The 16,101-nt window shown below is 44.9% G+C and overlaps 1 pseudogene; it reads right to left on the reverse strand.

Annotated features, from left to right (window-relative positions):
* LOC116741332 overlaps positions 1–16,101 on the reverse strand; it is a 49,049-nt pseudogene that overhangs the window by 30,108 nt on the left and 2,840 nt on the right.

The raw sequence follows: 16,101 nt of genomic DNA on the forward strand, positions 1-16,101 counted from the left end.
GGGATTGGAAGGGAGTCCATTATGAGCTCCTTCCGGAAAACCAAACGATTAATTCCAACAAGTACCACTCCCAATTAGACCAGCTGAAAGCGGCACTCGACGAAAAGCGTCCAGAATTAGTCAACAGAAAACACATAATCTGCCATCAAGATAACACAAGACCACTTGTTTACTTGATGACCAGGCAAAAACTGTTACAGCTTGCCTGGGGAGTTCTGATTCATCCGCTGAATTCACCAGACATTGCACCTTCAGATTTCCATTTATTTCGGTCTTTACAAAATTCCCTTAATGGTAAAAATTTCAATTCCCTGGAAGACTGTAAGAGCACCTGGAAAAGTTCTTTGCTCAAAAAGATTAAAAGTTTTGGGAAGATGGAACTATGAAGTTGCCTGAAAAATGGTAGAAGGTAGTGGAACAAAAGAGTGAACACGTTGTTCAGTAAAGTTCTTGGTGAAAATGAAAAATGTGTCATTTATTTTTACTTAAAAACTAAAGGCACATTTTGTAGAGAAATGCAAATCAAAACTACAATGAGATCTCATCTCACACCAGTCAGAATGGCCATCATCAAAAAATCTAGAAACAATAAATGCTGGAGAGGGTGTGGAGAAAAGGGAACCCTCTAGCACTGCTGGTGGGAATGTGAATTGGTACAGCCACTGTGGAGAACAGTATGGAGGTTCCTTAAAAAACTACAAATAGAACTACCATATGACCCAGCAATCCCACTACTGGGCATATACCCTGAGAAAACCATAATTCAAAAAGAGTCATGTACCAAAATGTTCATTGCAGCTCTATTTACAATGGCCCAGAGATGGAAACAACCTAAGTGTCCATCATCGGATGAATCTATAAAGAAGATGTGGCACATATATACACAATGGAATATTACTCAGCCATAAAAAGAAACGAAATTGAGATATTTGTAATGAGGTGGATAGACCTAGAGTCTGTCATACAGAGTGAAGTAAGTGAGAAAGAGAGAGACAAATACCGTATGCTAACACATATATATGGAATTTAAGGGAAAAAAATGTCATGAAAAACCTAGGGGTGAAACAGGAATAAAGACACAGACTTACTAGAGAATGGACTTGAGGCTATGGGGAGGGGGAAGGGTAAACTGTGACAAAGCGAGAGAGAGGCATGGACATATATATACACTACCAAACGTAAGGTAGATAGCTAGTGGGAAGCAGCCGCATAGCACAGGGAGATCAGCTCGGTGCTTTGTGACCGCCTGGAGGGGTGGGATAGGGAGGGTGGGAGGGAGGGAGACGCAAGCAGGAAGAGATATGGGAACATATGTATATGTATAGCTGATTCATTTTGTTGCTTTACACACCATTGTAAAGCAATTATACTCCAATAAAGATGTTAAAATGAAAAAAAAAAAAACTAGCTAGGGATACCATAGGTTTTAGCTATACAGTTTCAGAAAATAAATAAATAAATAAATGATGAACAAAGTTACGAAAAAAGGGTTGAACACAATGAAAGTGGCAAAGTAATCAAAGTACTATGCACAGAACACTGTAATAAAAGATATGGCATCAACATAATAAGGCAGAGATAATCGGAAACATCGCAAGAAGGCATCTGCTGAGTGCTCGGACAATTTGCATTACTAAACCTCTACCTGCAACAATTGGCCACCTGCCTACTTTGCCATGGCTGAGTTTGTTTATAAAAAGCCACTGACTTCTCCTTCCAGCAAATTCCACTTCTCTCTGCCCAGCCACTTCCCTGAATCTCCCCATACCCGAGCAATCTACGGGCCACCCACCAGAACATTTAAGACATTTGCTAGCAAGCAAAGGACAAGCACAAAAAGCCTGACCACCTGCAGAGGGCTACAGTGGTGTGTGTGTGTGTAGGAATTTCCACAGGAAGTCCCCTTCCTCTCTTCACCAGTACATCCGCACCTCCTGTCTATGCCTAAGATCCGTCATGCAGTGCAGCACGGCCAAAAACAAATTTTTTTAATTAATAAAGTGAATAGAATCTGAAAAACAAAACAAAATAAAACAAAACCAAAGGCACATTTTGGCCAACCCAATATTTTAATTACTCCCTGGTGTTACACAACAGTAAAGAACATGAGCCCTGGAGATAAAAACAGACCTTATGTTGAATTCAGTCTCCACCATCTTGTAACTTTGTGACCACGGGCAAGTATGTAACTTTTCTACCCTGGGGTTACTCACCTGTGTAGTATATTATGGATAGTAATAGCACTACCTCATTGGTGGTGTGAGGATTAAATGAAATAGTGCACAGAAGCTCTTGGCACCCAGCTTGATATAAGGTAAGCCCTCAATAGATGCTGGTTACTATTATTAGATATGGCGGTATGTATTATCTCTGTCTCACAAAATAAAAAGCTGGAGTAGACCAAGATGACAGCCATTGGCCAGCTCCCAGGGCGATTTCAAAACAGTTCACTTCCAAGCCTATCCTCACACCTGCAAGGAAAGTAAAATAGGATTGGCCCCATCCTTAGAGGCTGATGGTCATGATTCAGACAGGCACCGCATCAGAGAGGATGCAGGTTGTGGAGGATCATGGGAGTGATACCAGGAGGAGGGTCCCATCCTCTTGAGTTTTATTCTTGATGGGTTCGATTTGAAAGGAGCTGTGGGAAAGACTTTTCAGGGGCGGGAAGGGACCGCAGAGGCCCCCTACCTGGTCTGGGCAGCCTTCTGGACAGAGCAGAAAGAGCAAACGGTGGCCGCTGGGAGCTTTAACCTCAACAACACTTCCCAGAGGCCGGAATCTCCGTGAGAAAGCAGAATTCTGTAATCACACGCCCAACAACGCCAAGCGCCACGGACTCAGCTGGCCTGAGTTCGGCAAACCTACCACAGTCAAGACACTTACCCTGCAAAGCAGTCTGATTGGAGCCTTTCAGAGTGATGACGAGCTGCCGCCCATCCCAGAAATCCCTTCTGGCCGTTATCATCTCCTTCACGGCCTTAGCATACAGCAGAACTGCATCGTGAATGTAAGCAGGGTAACGGCTCACCTTGGATGAGGGAAGCAAAGGCCGGGTAGAAAACAGGCACATGGTGGTACTGAACTCTCTTAGCTTTTACTTGTCTGTGAAGCTCTTGATTTCTCCATCAATAAAAATTAATTAATTTCTAAAAAGATTAAAAAAAAAAAAAAAGCCCATGGCCTGCTACATCACAGTCCGGGCTCAGTTAGAAGCAAGCTTTCTCCATCCTCTTAACAGTGTAACATAGCACACGTTCTCCATTATTCCACAGAGAAAGGAGGACCCTCCACGTATCCTGGCCTGTGCTGGTATACCTAGGTATCACAACTGCACTTTTCCTCTTTAGGCCTTGTTTTCTCAATTAGATTGCGTGATCTTTCGGGTTGTGAACAGCTTTTTAGGCCATAGGCAGGAAGGAATATGGTTTAATTGAAAGAGGGTGGATCTTGGAGTCAGGCTGGCCCTGGTACTTACTGTGAGACTTGGGGTAAGTTCCAGAACCTCTCTGAATCTCGGTTCATTCATTTATAACATGCAGATAAAGCCACTATTGTGGTGAGTATAAGGATAGTTAAATGAGGCAGAATAGGTATAGTATCTATTGTACTAACTGGCACATAGTAGGTCTTCAATACTTCATTTAGTCAACAAAAATGCATGTGCCTACTAGGCGCTAGGCACTGTTCTCCCCATAGAACCAGGTACAGAGCTGACACTTAGGAGATGACTCCCCAAATATTCATTGATCCACCATCTTTCCTTGTGTGTTGGGATCCACAATCAGCTGCCTCATTCCTAATGGAACCCTTGTCATCAGTAGCTCCTCATCGCCTTCAGGCTCAGCTTGGCCCTGCTGTGGCAGGAGCTCCAGATCTGGCCAATGGTCTAGTTAATCAGACATTTTGCCCCATCATCCCACACATACTGGAACTACCACTGGCTGATAGGCTCTCTCCCGGCTGCCTTCTCAGAACATCTGCTTGCCTTGACCTGCCCTAGCTCCACATCTCTGACTACTCCATTCTGGTTCCTGGTCATGGCCTCCTGCTGGGAAAGGAGACTGTCATGGTCTGAGCGCCCACTGTTATCTCTTCTGAACTATCTGTTCATAGTACTTCCATGTACTATGTCATTAGATACTCAAGACCACAGTCTGGAAGGCAGATGTCATTATCAGTCCCAGTTTTGGGTGAAGAGACTGAGGTGTCTCTTCACCTCAATGTCCCGTAGGTAGTAAATATCAGAATTAGGATGGAAGCCCAGGACTCTGACTCCAAAGGCCAACCGATCACTCATCTAGTAACCTCTGTCCTCTGTGTGGACCTGGGGTGCAGATTTCACAAGATCTCATCGGGCCACTGTTTATTTGGGACTGTGGAAGATGAAGAAGTGTGTGTGTGTGCGTGCATGTGTGTGTGTGTGTGTGTGTGTGTGTCTGTGTCTGTGTTAGGAGCCTGGGGAGTGGCGAAACACAGATATTCTCAAGGAAGGGAGGAGGGACCTGTGTAGGAAGACGCCCATCAGACCTGCTCCAGCATGTGGAGGGGGCCGTGGAAGGGCGGCCCCCGCAGGCTTCGGAGGACCAGCTCTCAGAAGCCTTCATCTCCAGGGCCTTCTTGCGAGGAGCTGAGGGCTATATGAGAATCACTGACCTGTAGACCGAGGGAAACTGCATCAACCTTCTGGTTTGTCAATACCTCCTTCCAAAAACTGTCCTGAAAAATAAAGAAATAAATGTAGCCATTCTGTAGGAAATACCCTAAGCAACAGTCAACATCAACTTTATTTATTTATTTTTGGCTACGTTGGGTCTTCATTGCCACGTGCCGGCTTCCTCTAGTTGCCATGAGCGGGGGCTACTCTTCGTTGCTGTGCACGGGCTTCTCATTGCGGTGGCTTCTCTTGTTGTGGAGCATGGGCTCTAGGCCTGCGGGCTTCAGTAGTTGCGGTGCCTGGGCTTAGTTGTTCCGCGGCATGTGGGATCTTCCTGGACCAGGGATCGAACCCATGACCCCAGCAACGGCAGGCAGATTCTTAACCACTGTGCCACCAGGGAAGTCCCCAACATCAAGTGTGAATTTTTATTCTAATCCTTGGAAACACAATGGCTCTGGAAGACTTGCCATGTAAAGTTTATGTTTTCTAGTTAGTTTCGAAGCAGTGGGAAGGAAGCCAAAAAAATCAATCAATAAATAAGAAAAGATTACTTGGGGCATCGAGCAACTAATATGCAGAAAGCTTACCTTTTAACAATGGGCAGCAAAAACTTGAAAAACTTAACAACTGTCGATTCTCAAATTTCTGCTTGTGGCTTAAGTCATTCGTTATTATCATTATTACCTACATTATTATTATTATTATTATGAAAGTAACACCCACTCATTGTGTGTATATATGTGAAAGACGGTAAGATCTTCCCCAATTTCCCTACAGCTCCCTCTTGTCTCCTCTGAGAGGTATCCGAATGTTCTAGACGTGTACAGAAGTGTGTGTGAGCATATGTGCATTTTACATAAATAGTATCATGCTATAATGGTATTCTGCAACTTGATTTTTGCCAACTTCAGCCTATATCGGGAACACTTTTAGGGAATGGATTTATGCTATTCTTTTTTTAAAGCAGCATGAATTCACTTTCATGGACGTCGTGTGGTCTATTTTTAGTCCTATATTCTTTCTGCGTTTCCAGCCAATTGGAATTTGATTATCAAGGTTTGGGGAGAACGTGACGAGGGGGTTGGCAGGGCTTCCCTGCTGATCCTGAGACTTGGTGCATCCTCTCCCCTTCCCGTCTGTCTGCAGGCAGAGGTGAGAGGACAAGTAAAGAGAAAGGGGGTGGATGGCAATGCAAAGGGAAGGTAGGAGGAGGTTCTGGAAAGTTTGGCTTACGATTAGAATTCCAACTGGCTGCCCAACGAAACCTGAGACACTTTTGGCAGTCTGAAATACTTAATGATAAAAAGATAAAAGAAACCTCGAGCATTATTATGCATCTTCCTTTACTCCGTTTCGCCCCATTTCAACTTCTTATGATCATATAAAACAAGCTCATTTTAGAAAGAGAGAACTGCTGGAAAAATTACACAGTGTGTCCATAGCTAAATATCAATACAAGGGGCTTTATTTTAGAAGCCTGTTGGCGTTGTGTGGTGGTTAAATGTACAGACACTGAGGCCAGCCTACCCGGTTTGACTACTAGGTCTCCCTCATACTAGTCGTGTGGCCTTGGTTAAGTTATTTCACCTCTCAGGACCTCGGTTTTCTCATCTGTAAAATGAGGAAAATGAAAGTATCTCCCCTTAGGGTGGTGTGAGCTGAAATGAGTGTTAGTTTATCAAGTGCTCACAGTGGGGCCTGGCACTCAGTACACACTCCACAAGGCAGAGCTGTTGGGGTCAAGGGCTCAGTCCCAGAGTCCAAAAGACCAGCTTAGGAGGTCCAAGATCTTGGATAAGTTACCCTATTTCTCTAAGCCTCAATTTTTTCATCTGTGAGTTGGAATGCTAATAATCTGTACCTTATAAGGCTGTTGGAAATATTGAATGCAATGATGCATGTAAACAATGCATGGACTCTCTATCTGCCTCACGGGGCTGTTGGGAAAATCTAGTGCACCGATGCAGGTATAATGTATAACTCGGTACTCATGGGAGGTACGTGGTACATGTCAGCCATCCCTATCGTTACCAAAGGAACCAAACCACCTACAGATTGCCTCATTAGACCAGAGTGTTGGTTTCTCCAGGTCATTGTTGGGGCTCAAACACAGGTGGCCATGGAAGAAAAGAAAGTGAAAGCCACTGAGTTTGAGAGCCTTTGGGGAGGTCTCAGCCACCCGGGAGGAATGACGGTTTTTCCTCAGCTGGTGTTTGCTGATGTAGACTACAGAGGACAAGGCTCCAGAACCAGCAGCCTGGTTCAAGGCCCGGGTCCCCGTCCCAGGAACTGTGCAAACGAACTCTGGGTAGGTTCTTTCAATTCAGTCTCAGTCTCTTGATCTTAAGTTGAGGACACAAGAGTAGCTGCCTCCTAGGGTTGAGTATTCAGTGAGCTAATGCATCAGGCACATAGCAAGTGCTGCATGCTTGTTACCTCTTCCTGCGGGAGCCGTTGACTCTCATCAGCACCCACCTCCAGCTGCTGCAAATGATAAAGACGAATTCTCCTGTGTGGAGTGCCAGGTTCTCTGCAGGCGGCAGGATAAGTTTTGCGTCTCCTGAGTTGCAGATTAAGATAAGAACTGTAAGAGAAGACAGACAGCCAGTTGCACGTGTGTACACACACACACACAGAGATATACACGTTTTAAAGTCTAGCTTAAAACCACTAGAAATGAGACATGAACTTTGTCTTTTCTTGAGCGTGCTTTAGGAAATAGGAAGGTCTAAACTGTTCCCAGAGCGTGTCCTTCTTTAACCGTGCTGGTAGCGTACAAACTGGCAGCTTTCATCTTGCGGAACTAAAGTCTTCGCTGCAGTTCTCTCCCAAAGCACAAATCGAGAAAGTTTGAGACCACTTCTGTGCTCTAGTTTCTTCGTTTAACTGACTCAGAGCAATAGATCTGGCTTGTGACTCATCATCAGGTAGGTTGCGTTGACGGAGGACCTAGAACCAGGAGCATTGAGACTGTCTGAGATGGGGTGGGGGGAAAAGGAGTAGGCCATGGTATTTTTCTTCCATCCAAACACATCAGCATGCTTTTTGAGGGAACAAAAATGAAATATTGATTTATTGTTATGTATTTATTTTTAAATTGGAGCATGCTTTTTTTTTGCTTCAGAATTTTTCTTTTTAATTGAGGTATGATAGATTTACAGTGTTGTGTTAGTTTCAGGTGTACAGCAAAGTGATTCAGATATAGATATAGATATAGATATATATATACACACACACACACACACACATATATATATTCTTTTTCAGATTCTTTTCCCTTATAGGTTGTTAAAAATACTGAGTATAGTTCCCTGTGCTATACAATAAATCCTTGTTGGTTATCTATTTTAGTGATTTATTTATTTATTTTTAATAAATTTATTTATTAAATTTTGGCTGCGCTGGGTCTTCGTTGCTGCTCTGGGGCTTTTCTCTAGTTGTGGTGAGCGGGGGCTACTCTTCGTTGTGGTGCGCGGGCTTCTCATTGCTGTGGCTTCTCTTGTTGTGGAGCAGGGGATCTAGGCGCACGGGCTTCAGTAGTTGTGGCGCACTTGGGCTCAGTAGTTGTGGCTCACAGACTCTAGAGCGCAGGCTCAGTAGTTGTGGCGCATGGGCTGAGTTGCTCCGTGGCACGTGGCATCTTCCCAGACCAGGGCTTGAACCTGTGTCCCCTGCATTGGCAGGTGGGCTCTTAACTGCTGCGCCACCAGGGAAGTCCTTAGTGACTTATTTTTTAAATGAGATAAATTTTAATCTATTTACCTGAGCTCGAGCTAGGTGCCAGGCAATGCACTAAGCATAGGATACAACAGTGAGCAAAAGAGAAGGTCCTTGTTCTCAGGGAGCTGACATTAAGACAGACGATATACAAGTGAAGAGATTAGAGAGATCGTTCAAGATTCTGATGAATGAAGGGGGGAAAGAATGCTGTGATACTAATGTGGGGAGGGGGAATCGCTCCATGTCAAGTAGTTGGGAAAGGCCCCTCAGAGGAGATGGGATGGGCTCTGGGCTGAGTCTGGAAGGATGAGAGCAAGCTACCTATGGAAAGAACACTGGGTGGGATGAGGTGGGATTGCAGTGGAACTCCAGGCCAAGGGATACCAAGTCCCAAAGTCCCAAAGCCAGAAGGAGCTTGGTTTATTGGAAGAAGAGAAAGGAGTCGACTACTAATTCCTGCTAGAAAGTAGAGCCTTAGAGGCACCACCACAACCATATTCACTATGGCGTGTTGATCAGTTACTATATCCAGCACTTTGCAGGCACGATCTTATTTAATCCTCACCGTTCTATGAGGTAGGTAAGATGATTGTCTTTGTTTTACAGATAAGGTACCTGAGGCACAGAGAGGTTAAGCTACTTGCTCAAGAACACACAGCTAGAAAGTGTCAGAGGCGGGTTTCAAACCTAGGGATGTCTGTCTCCAGAGCCCATTCTCTGAACGAACATCCAAGTCCAAGACCCAGCCCACCTAGCAGGTGCTTCCAGAAATTACTCTGTACATCATGACACTATAGCTCGAAGATTTCACTCTAGACAAAAAAAAAGTTTTTGTTGTTTGGTAATGCTTTTATGTATCCTTAATTCTATACTCTGTTTTCATCTGCTTTTTACCCTCATAGAAAAATGAAAAATTCTTAGTTTTTTTTTTTTCAATCATTTTTTTCTATTTGCCCCTCTAAACATAAGCAACAGAAGATTCTTTCCTACTTAGCCCTGGAAATCAATGACAGGCTCCTAAGATTCTCTTGAAGGAAGGCTGGGTTGTTGTTGGTGTATTTCATGCTGGTGGTGATGGTGAAATGGGATTTGAGTTCATTCCCTACAATCCTCCACAACTCATCCACTCCGTCTCAGGAGGAAGTCCCAGAGTGACCTCCAAACATCCCAGTGTGTTTCCAGCCCAGGTACTGGAGGCTTTTCTGGAGCACATCACCAACCCTGTGCATGCGTGGCACAGGTTTCACACAGGTGTCATACAAGAAGTTGTTCTCCAGTTTTGCTGTTTGTCCAGCAAAGTCAAACATGGGGAAGCCAGCAAACCAATAACCTTGAAAGTAACCAAAGGGATGTCTTTCCATAATTGAGTTTTGCTACACTCCAACCCCATTGTAAAATATCTGCATAAACTTTGGATTCAGTGAGTCTACGGGTCATACTTCCCCTCTCTTTTGGAATATTGATGATAACGTCTTGGATCCAACTTAAGGATGCAAAACCTCAGAGCACAAGAGTAACAATAGCCAGCATTTATTTAGTGATTACTGCGTGCCAAGCACTCGACTAAGAGCTTACATATATTATCTCAATTCTTACATTTTCTATCAGGTAGCTATTACCATCTCATCTCAGAGATGAAAACACGGGGGCACAGAATGTATTAATAAGTTCCAAAACTAGCAAATAGTGCAGCAGGCTTGGGATTCAGGTAATGTGGTTACAGAGTGCACACTCATAGGTACTACTCACTTTTTCTTAATTTGTTCCTTATTCATTTCCCACTAGGAGCCTGCTATTTACAGGGAACTTCAGAGACCTTCCTCTTAAAAAGATCTTGTGATCAACTATTACAGGAGTTAAGACGTGTAAAAACAGCTGTAGAGTTAAATATGCCCTTCAATATTTATAGACAATAGATTTAGAGGAGCTTAGAGAAGTAAGAAGTTACTTCTGATTTGGGAATTAGAGATGGGAACGATGAGGGTAGAGGGATAAAGAAACGCTCCGTGGCATTTGAGCTTGACTTTGAAGAATGGGTAGGCTTTGTTGATCAAATGGGGAATGTGTCAAATGGGGAATTCTAGGAGACACTAAGATTCAAATTCAAATCTTAACTCTGTAGCACCCACTAATAATAGTACTGCGGTATTTTTGACCGTGAGAACTGTGCTGCCTCATCTATTCAGCCTTTGCATCTATACCTCTCAGAGCACAAGATACCCAAGGACATCAACAAAGCTAATCTCATTAGCTAAATGGACACAAATCATTCACATCTCTCATTGTCTTGCCTTAGCTTATGGCAATCTGTCATACTTCATCCTTTCCCTCTTTCTTTCCCATCACTGAATAATTTATTATACATGCCAAAGGGAAACCTACACAAACAGATGTTATTTTTCCATTTAAAGCCAAGCATTCAATTTCTTCTTAATTTTTCTGAGCCACGTGGCTGGCAATGTTAGAGTGAATGATGAGTCCATATCCAACAGCACCAAGGCCAAGCAATCCACATCAAGTTAGTGAGTGAACTAACAACTATTGATTTGAGAGGCTTTCTTTAAAGAGAGTATTCATTGTTCTGATTGCACGGTCTAATTACATCTCAAAGAAATGGTACACAAGACTTATACAGTTATTATTTATAATAATGTCATCAAGTCAAGAGATTATTCAAGTCTATACCATCATCTTTAAGACCACCCTTTCCAATGGAAACTCAGAGTTTCTTAGAAGGCTGTATACTCTACCTCTGCTGCTTCTGGGCATGCTGGTCCAAACAGGGCAGAAATTTCTTCTTTCTGGACCTGGCTGATGAAAAGAGCAAGAGACTCCTTGGCGCTGCAGGTTGAGCTGGTGTAAGTAAACTCCCAGCTGAAACTTCCGAAGTCTGCCAGCTCAGAGTTGATCATGTCCATGGCAATCTGGAGTCCGGCACCCAGCCTCTGCACATTGAATGGGGGGCCTGGAACCCCCCAGTGAGTTTAGCAGCCTCAAGCCACATCACCAGGACACTGACAAAGAGCATCAGAACTAAGGCTGGGTGGCCAGCTTGGCATTCAACCCCCAAACAGGGCCCAGATCCAAGTGGGGCCTCAGCACCTGTCCTGGGAGCCGTGGATGGAGTCTAACACCTGGATCACTGCAGAACCCTGAGAGGCTTAGCCTCCTGACCACTTGTGCCCAGAGCTTAAATGACAGTGTGCAGTTCCCTGAGGACCACAGCTTGCTTTCTCTTCAGTGCTGTTAACTAACCGAAACCTTCCCTTTCCAGAGTCTGTCCTAACACATCTATAAGCAGAAATCTGTGGAAGGAGGCTGGGACAGGGAGCCAGCAAGGCCCTGGTAATTGATCCAGTGGCACCACTGTCAAACTCCATGGTCCTTGGCAAGCCACATAACCCCCACTCCCTCTCCACCCCCCAGATCCCTCTCCACTAGTAAAATAAGAATCATGGGAACCACTCAAGTGTAGACAGATGGCCTAGCCTGGAATTCTGACTCCATCACGTATTAGTGGTGTAACCTAGGACATGTTACTTTCCCTCTCTATTTTTCCCTCTCTAATTTTTTTCAAAAACTAGGCACAACCCCCATGTTCAATAGTAGGGGCCCAGATGGAGTGAATCCATGTGACTGAGGAGGGCAGTCATTAAAAATGATATATTAAATGTGCACTTACTGACTTAGAAAAATAGTCACAATTATTAAGAGAGGAGGCACACTTTCAAACGACATGAATAGTATTCCATTTTTTGTTGTGTTTTTAAAAAGCACATAAAGTTGCATAACAAATATTATACACACCAAACGAATAAAAACTCTGGGCGATAGGAGTTATGGGTGTTTTTTCTTCTCTGCTTAATTCTCATATTTTTATCTTCATGTCTTTGCAATAAGGAAGAAAAGTGAAAGTTTTAATTGAAAATAAACCCTACAGACTTGTATTTGCAGAGTGAAATCACAGGGAGTTAAACTCACGCTGTCTGAATTCCTGGGTCAGGATCACGTCACGTTGGTCTGGACCCTCACACTTCTATGCACTTGGCTTATTCTCTGCTGAACTAAGCCCCTTCCAAGTCTCCACTGCCCTCAGAGAGAGAGGGAGACAGAGATGCAGGTGGCCTAGGTAATGGCGATCATCGTCTGGAAACCATTGCCATGGTAACAGGCCCACCCACTTTGTACGAAGTGCTTGATTGGCTGCAGTGGCAAGGCCTGAGGTTAAAACCAGGGAGATTGTGGCTGCTGGAGGGGGTACACTGTTCTCCACTTTGCTTCTCCAGCCTTGCTCTCTTCTAGGAGATTCTTATGCCTGCAAGTTACCAGTGGTGGTAGATGGGGGAGGCCATGTTGTTTTATCCCACCATGTTTTGGAACAAAAGTAATCTGTGCTTGGCCCCCAGAGATGCAGAGCTTGGTTCCCTATGTTAGCATTTTGATTCCTAGATATGTTATCTCATCTCTGTTTCCTGAAAAGATTATTACAGAGGGAGGATTCTCTTTTCCTAATTTATAGTTTCCTCACTGCTGACCAGCTGGGCCATAAATCAGATATAGGGCCAGCTGTTCAGCATACAAAATCAGATGAGATTAGCTGTATCCAGGGTGACGGGACTAGCTTTTTTCCACCTGTCTTTCCTCCCCTCCCATTTGCCCCTCCCTCCCTTCAATTTGTAAATCTGTGGACTCATCACGTTTAGAGAAAACGGAAAGGTTTGAAATGATGTGGGTTGGAACTTCTCCAGAAGGTGAGAAAGAGAAACAGGTGTTTGGCTCACTTGGAATACAATAAAGTCAGGCTGGAGCTTCCCACCTGGAGGGAAAGACCAAGGGAGAGGCAGCCATCACTTCTGCCCTCACTCTTTCTCCCCCCTCACGGTGTGTTCTGGGACGAGGCAACACCCTCAGGCTTCCAGAGTCTGTAAGACTGCATCTGAGCCTCCGTTTTCTGATCTGTGAAGTGGGCAGAGGGAATGGCAGAGGGCTGAGACTTCTGACCTTACCAGCTTCTTGCCCTAAAACCCTAGGACCCTGGTGGATTCATAACTAACCAAGTACTCCATGCTCGGTGATGGCTGCAGTTTCTTTCCAGATCTTGCTTACAGGTTCCTAAAGGGAACATTCCTGAAGGTCTAGCATACCTTGTACCAACCATCCTACAAGTAAGCGCAAGTCGAAAGTGGCTATTACCTACCGGGGTACGAACTTCAAACTTCCCTCTTGTGTTCTCAGCACTCGCCAATAGTTGTGATGCAGTCAAGTAAAAAGAATCTCCTGGTAAGTAAATGTCTAAAGAGCCGTAGGAGAGCGGAGTAAAGGTTGAACTTGCGTAAAGGGGAGATTGTGTTTCTTAGATCTGCAACAAAAGGCAATTCCTTGAATCCAAAAGCCACTCCTTTAGGTAACTGTGCGCAGACTGCTCCCAGAAAGCCGAGGATGGGGCACCGGCCTTGGCTTTCTGATGAGGACATGCTGATTGTTTCTGGAAAGGTTGATGTGAGGGAGGAGAATCCTCCCTCCTGGGGACGCTGCCTGTCTCATCTGTACTTCAAACCCTCGCTATTCGTCCTGTGCTACTGAAATAGACTCTTCCTCTGGCCTGTAATGTGTTGCTATTTCTCGTGCCCATTTTTACCGGGAATGGGTTTTTGATGCCTGAGTAGTTGCTTTTGACAACCTGGCGCTTCTAATCAATACTTTCAAGTTTTCTTCTGGCTACAGATCTAATCGGAAGTTCAGCAGATTGATCCAGCCTAAATGCCAGATTTCCGATCTGAAGATTTATTCTGTGTTTTTTGATTCTGCCTCCCAGATTACTGTCCCCAACCCCTAATTAGTCTTAGCATGAAGAGCAAAACCTTCTAGAAACTAGTAGGGAGGAGGGGCAGCTATCTGCTCAGTAATCAAGATACTAAATATATAGCAGTGATGGAATGACTTTCCATAAAAATTTAAGTGTTCCAAGAACACCTTTGTTGTCACAGTGTCCAAACACTGAGCAAACAAAGAATGTGTCCTTGCCTTAACGCATCTTCCTCTGGGGCTTATACACTTTCGACCCATTAAAAGGACATGCTTCTCCATCCAAGCCAATAGGGGACCTGGGTAGCACCAGGCTTGTCATCTGGGTGGCGTCTCTCTGGTGCGTAGCTATATAAAGCCAGGCAGGATGTCCCTCTGGCTCCTCCACCCTTTTCAGCTTCTGGTCTACAGAGACCAGTACCCTCCCACTTCCTGGCGTTTCCGCTCTGCTCGTGTTAAAAGCTCCCAAATTGCTCCCTAGCCAGGCACTCAGTGATGTTCCCCCATGTTGCGAGCCCAGGGAACCAAGGCTGCAAAGCAGAGGACAATGTCCTTAAAGGCTTGGCAAGGGGAGAGGTGTGAGCATGGCACCCCCAAAGTACTGACGCTCCTGTCTGAAATTTCTCCCACACTCCCCTGTAAGAGGCAGCATAGCAGAAGGGTGGGGCGCACGGATTTGGAATGAGACTGAAGCTGTGGCTGGGACAAGTTTTCACACAGCATAGTGCCTGGCCCAGAACAACAGTCAGTGAACAGAAGCAGCTCTATAATAAGGAGCTATTGCTTCCGTCGAGAAGATCATAACCTCTGTTGAACGGAGGTATGTAAACCCAAAGGAACAAACTGTTACTGCTACAGAACCCAGAGGAACAGGTCAAAGACCTCATTGTTTTCAAGTTCACCCAGAGCAGTTATAACATGCTGACACTGGGTAACACCACCTTTCACATGTGTCCTATAGGCATTAAGACAGAGGATCTTTGGTCTAAATCAGTGTTGTCCATGAAAAATAGAGTGTGAGCCACTTAGGTAATGTTAAAATTCCCAGCAGACAGATTTGAAGATTAAAAGAAACAAGTAGAAATACTTAGCTAGTTTATCTGAAATATTATCATTTCAACATGTAATCCATATTTTAAAAATTGAGAGTTTATGTTATTTTCTTCATACTAAGTCTCCAAAATTTGGCATGTGCTTTTTTTCTGTTTTTTGTTTTGTCTTGTTTTGTTTTGCAGTACGCGGGCCTCTCACTGTTGTGGCCTCTCCCGTTGCGGAGCACAGGCTGCGGACGCGCAGGCTCAGCGGCCATGGCTCACGGGCCCAGCCGCTCTGCGGCACGTGGGATCTTCCCGGACCGGGGCACGAACCTGTGTCCCCTGCATCGGCAGGCGGACTCTCAACCGCTGAGCCACCAGGGAAGCCCTGGCATGTGTTTTGTACTTAAACAAGTCTCAGTGCAGACTTTCTTCATTTCAAGCGCTCAGTTGCTACATGTAGCTACTGGTCACAGTATTGGACAGCGTACGTCTAAATCTTTGCTCTGAGCTACGCTTCTAACCAGCTGGGAAATAGTGATGTCTCCTATGGGGTTGTTGAAAGTTCTGGGAATTTAGAGCTGCCGCCTCTCTGAGGACCTTCACCCTTTCCATCTGATTCTTAAATGTTCTTGGGGTGCTCTTGCTGAGAAAGGTGCAAGTTGCCTGTGTCGCTGCAACCTCGTTGACATCGTGACCCTGAGAATAATAGTATTTATGTGACACACTGAACGCCCTAGGCGGGGCTGGCCGTGCGCACACCCAGCACTGTGAGGGCTGAGGCACCAGTATGTCTTGGCCCACCGGTGTCCCGTGGCTCGCCAGTTGGGAAGCTCAGGTCCAAGCCCGCAAGGCAATCTGCGCTGTGAGTGTTAGCTGGGG

The sequence above is a fragment of the Phocoena sinus genome, chromosome 16 (assembly GCF_008692025.1).
Source record: "Phocoena sinus isolate mPhoSin1 chromosome 16, mPhoSin1.pri, whole genome shotgun sequence".
NCBI lineage: Eukaryota > Metazoa > Chordata > Mammalia > Artiodactyla > Phocoenidae > Phocoena > Phocoena sinus.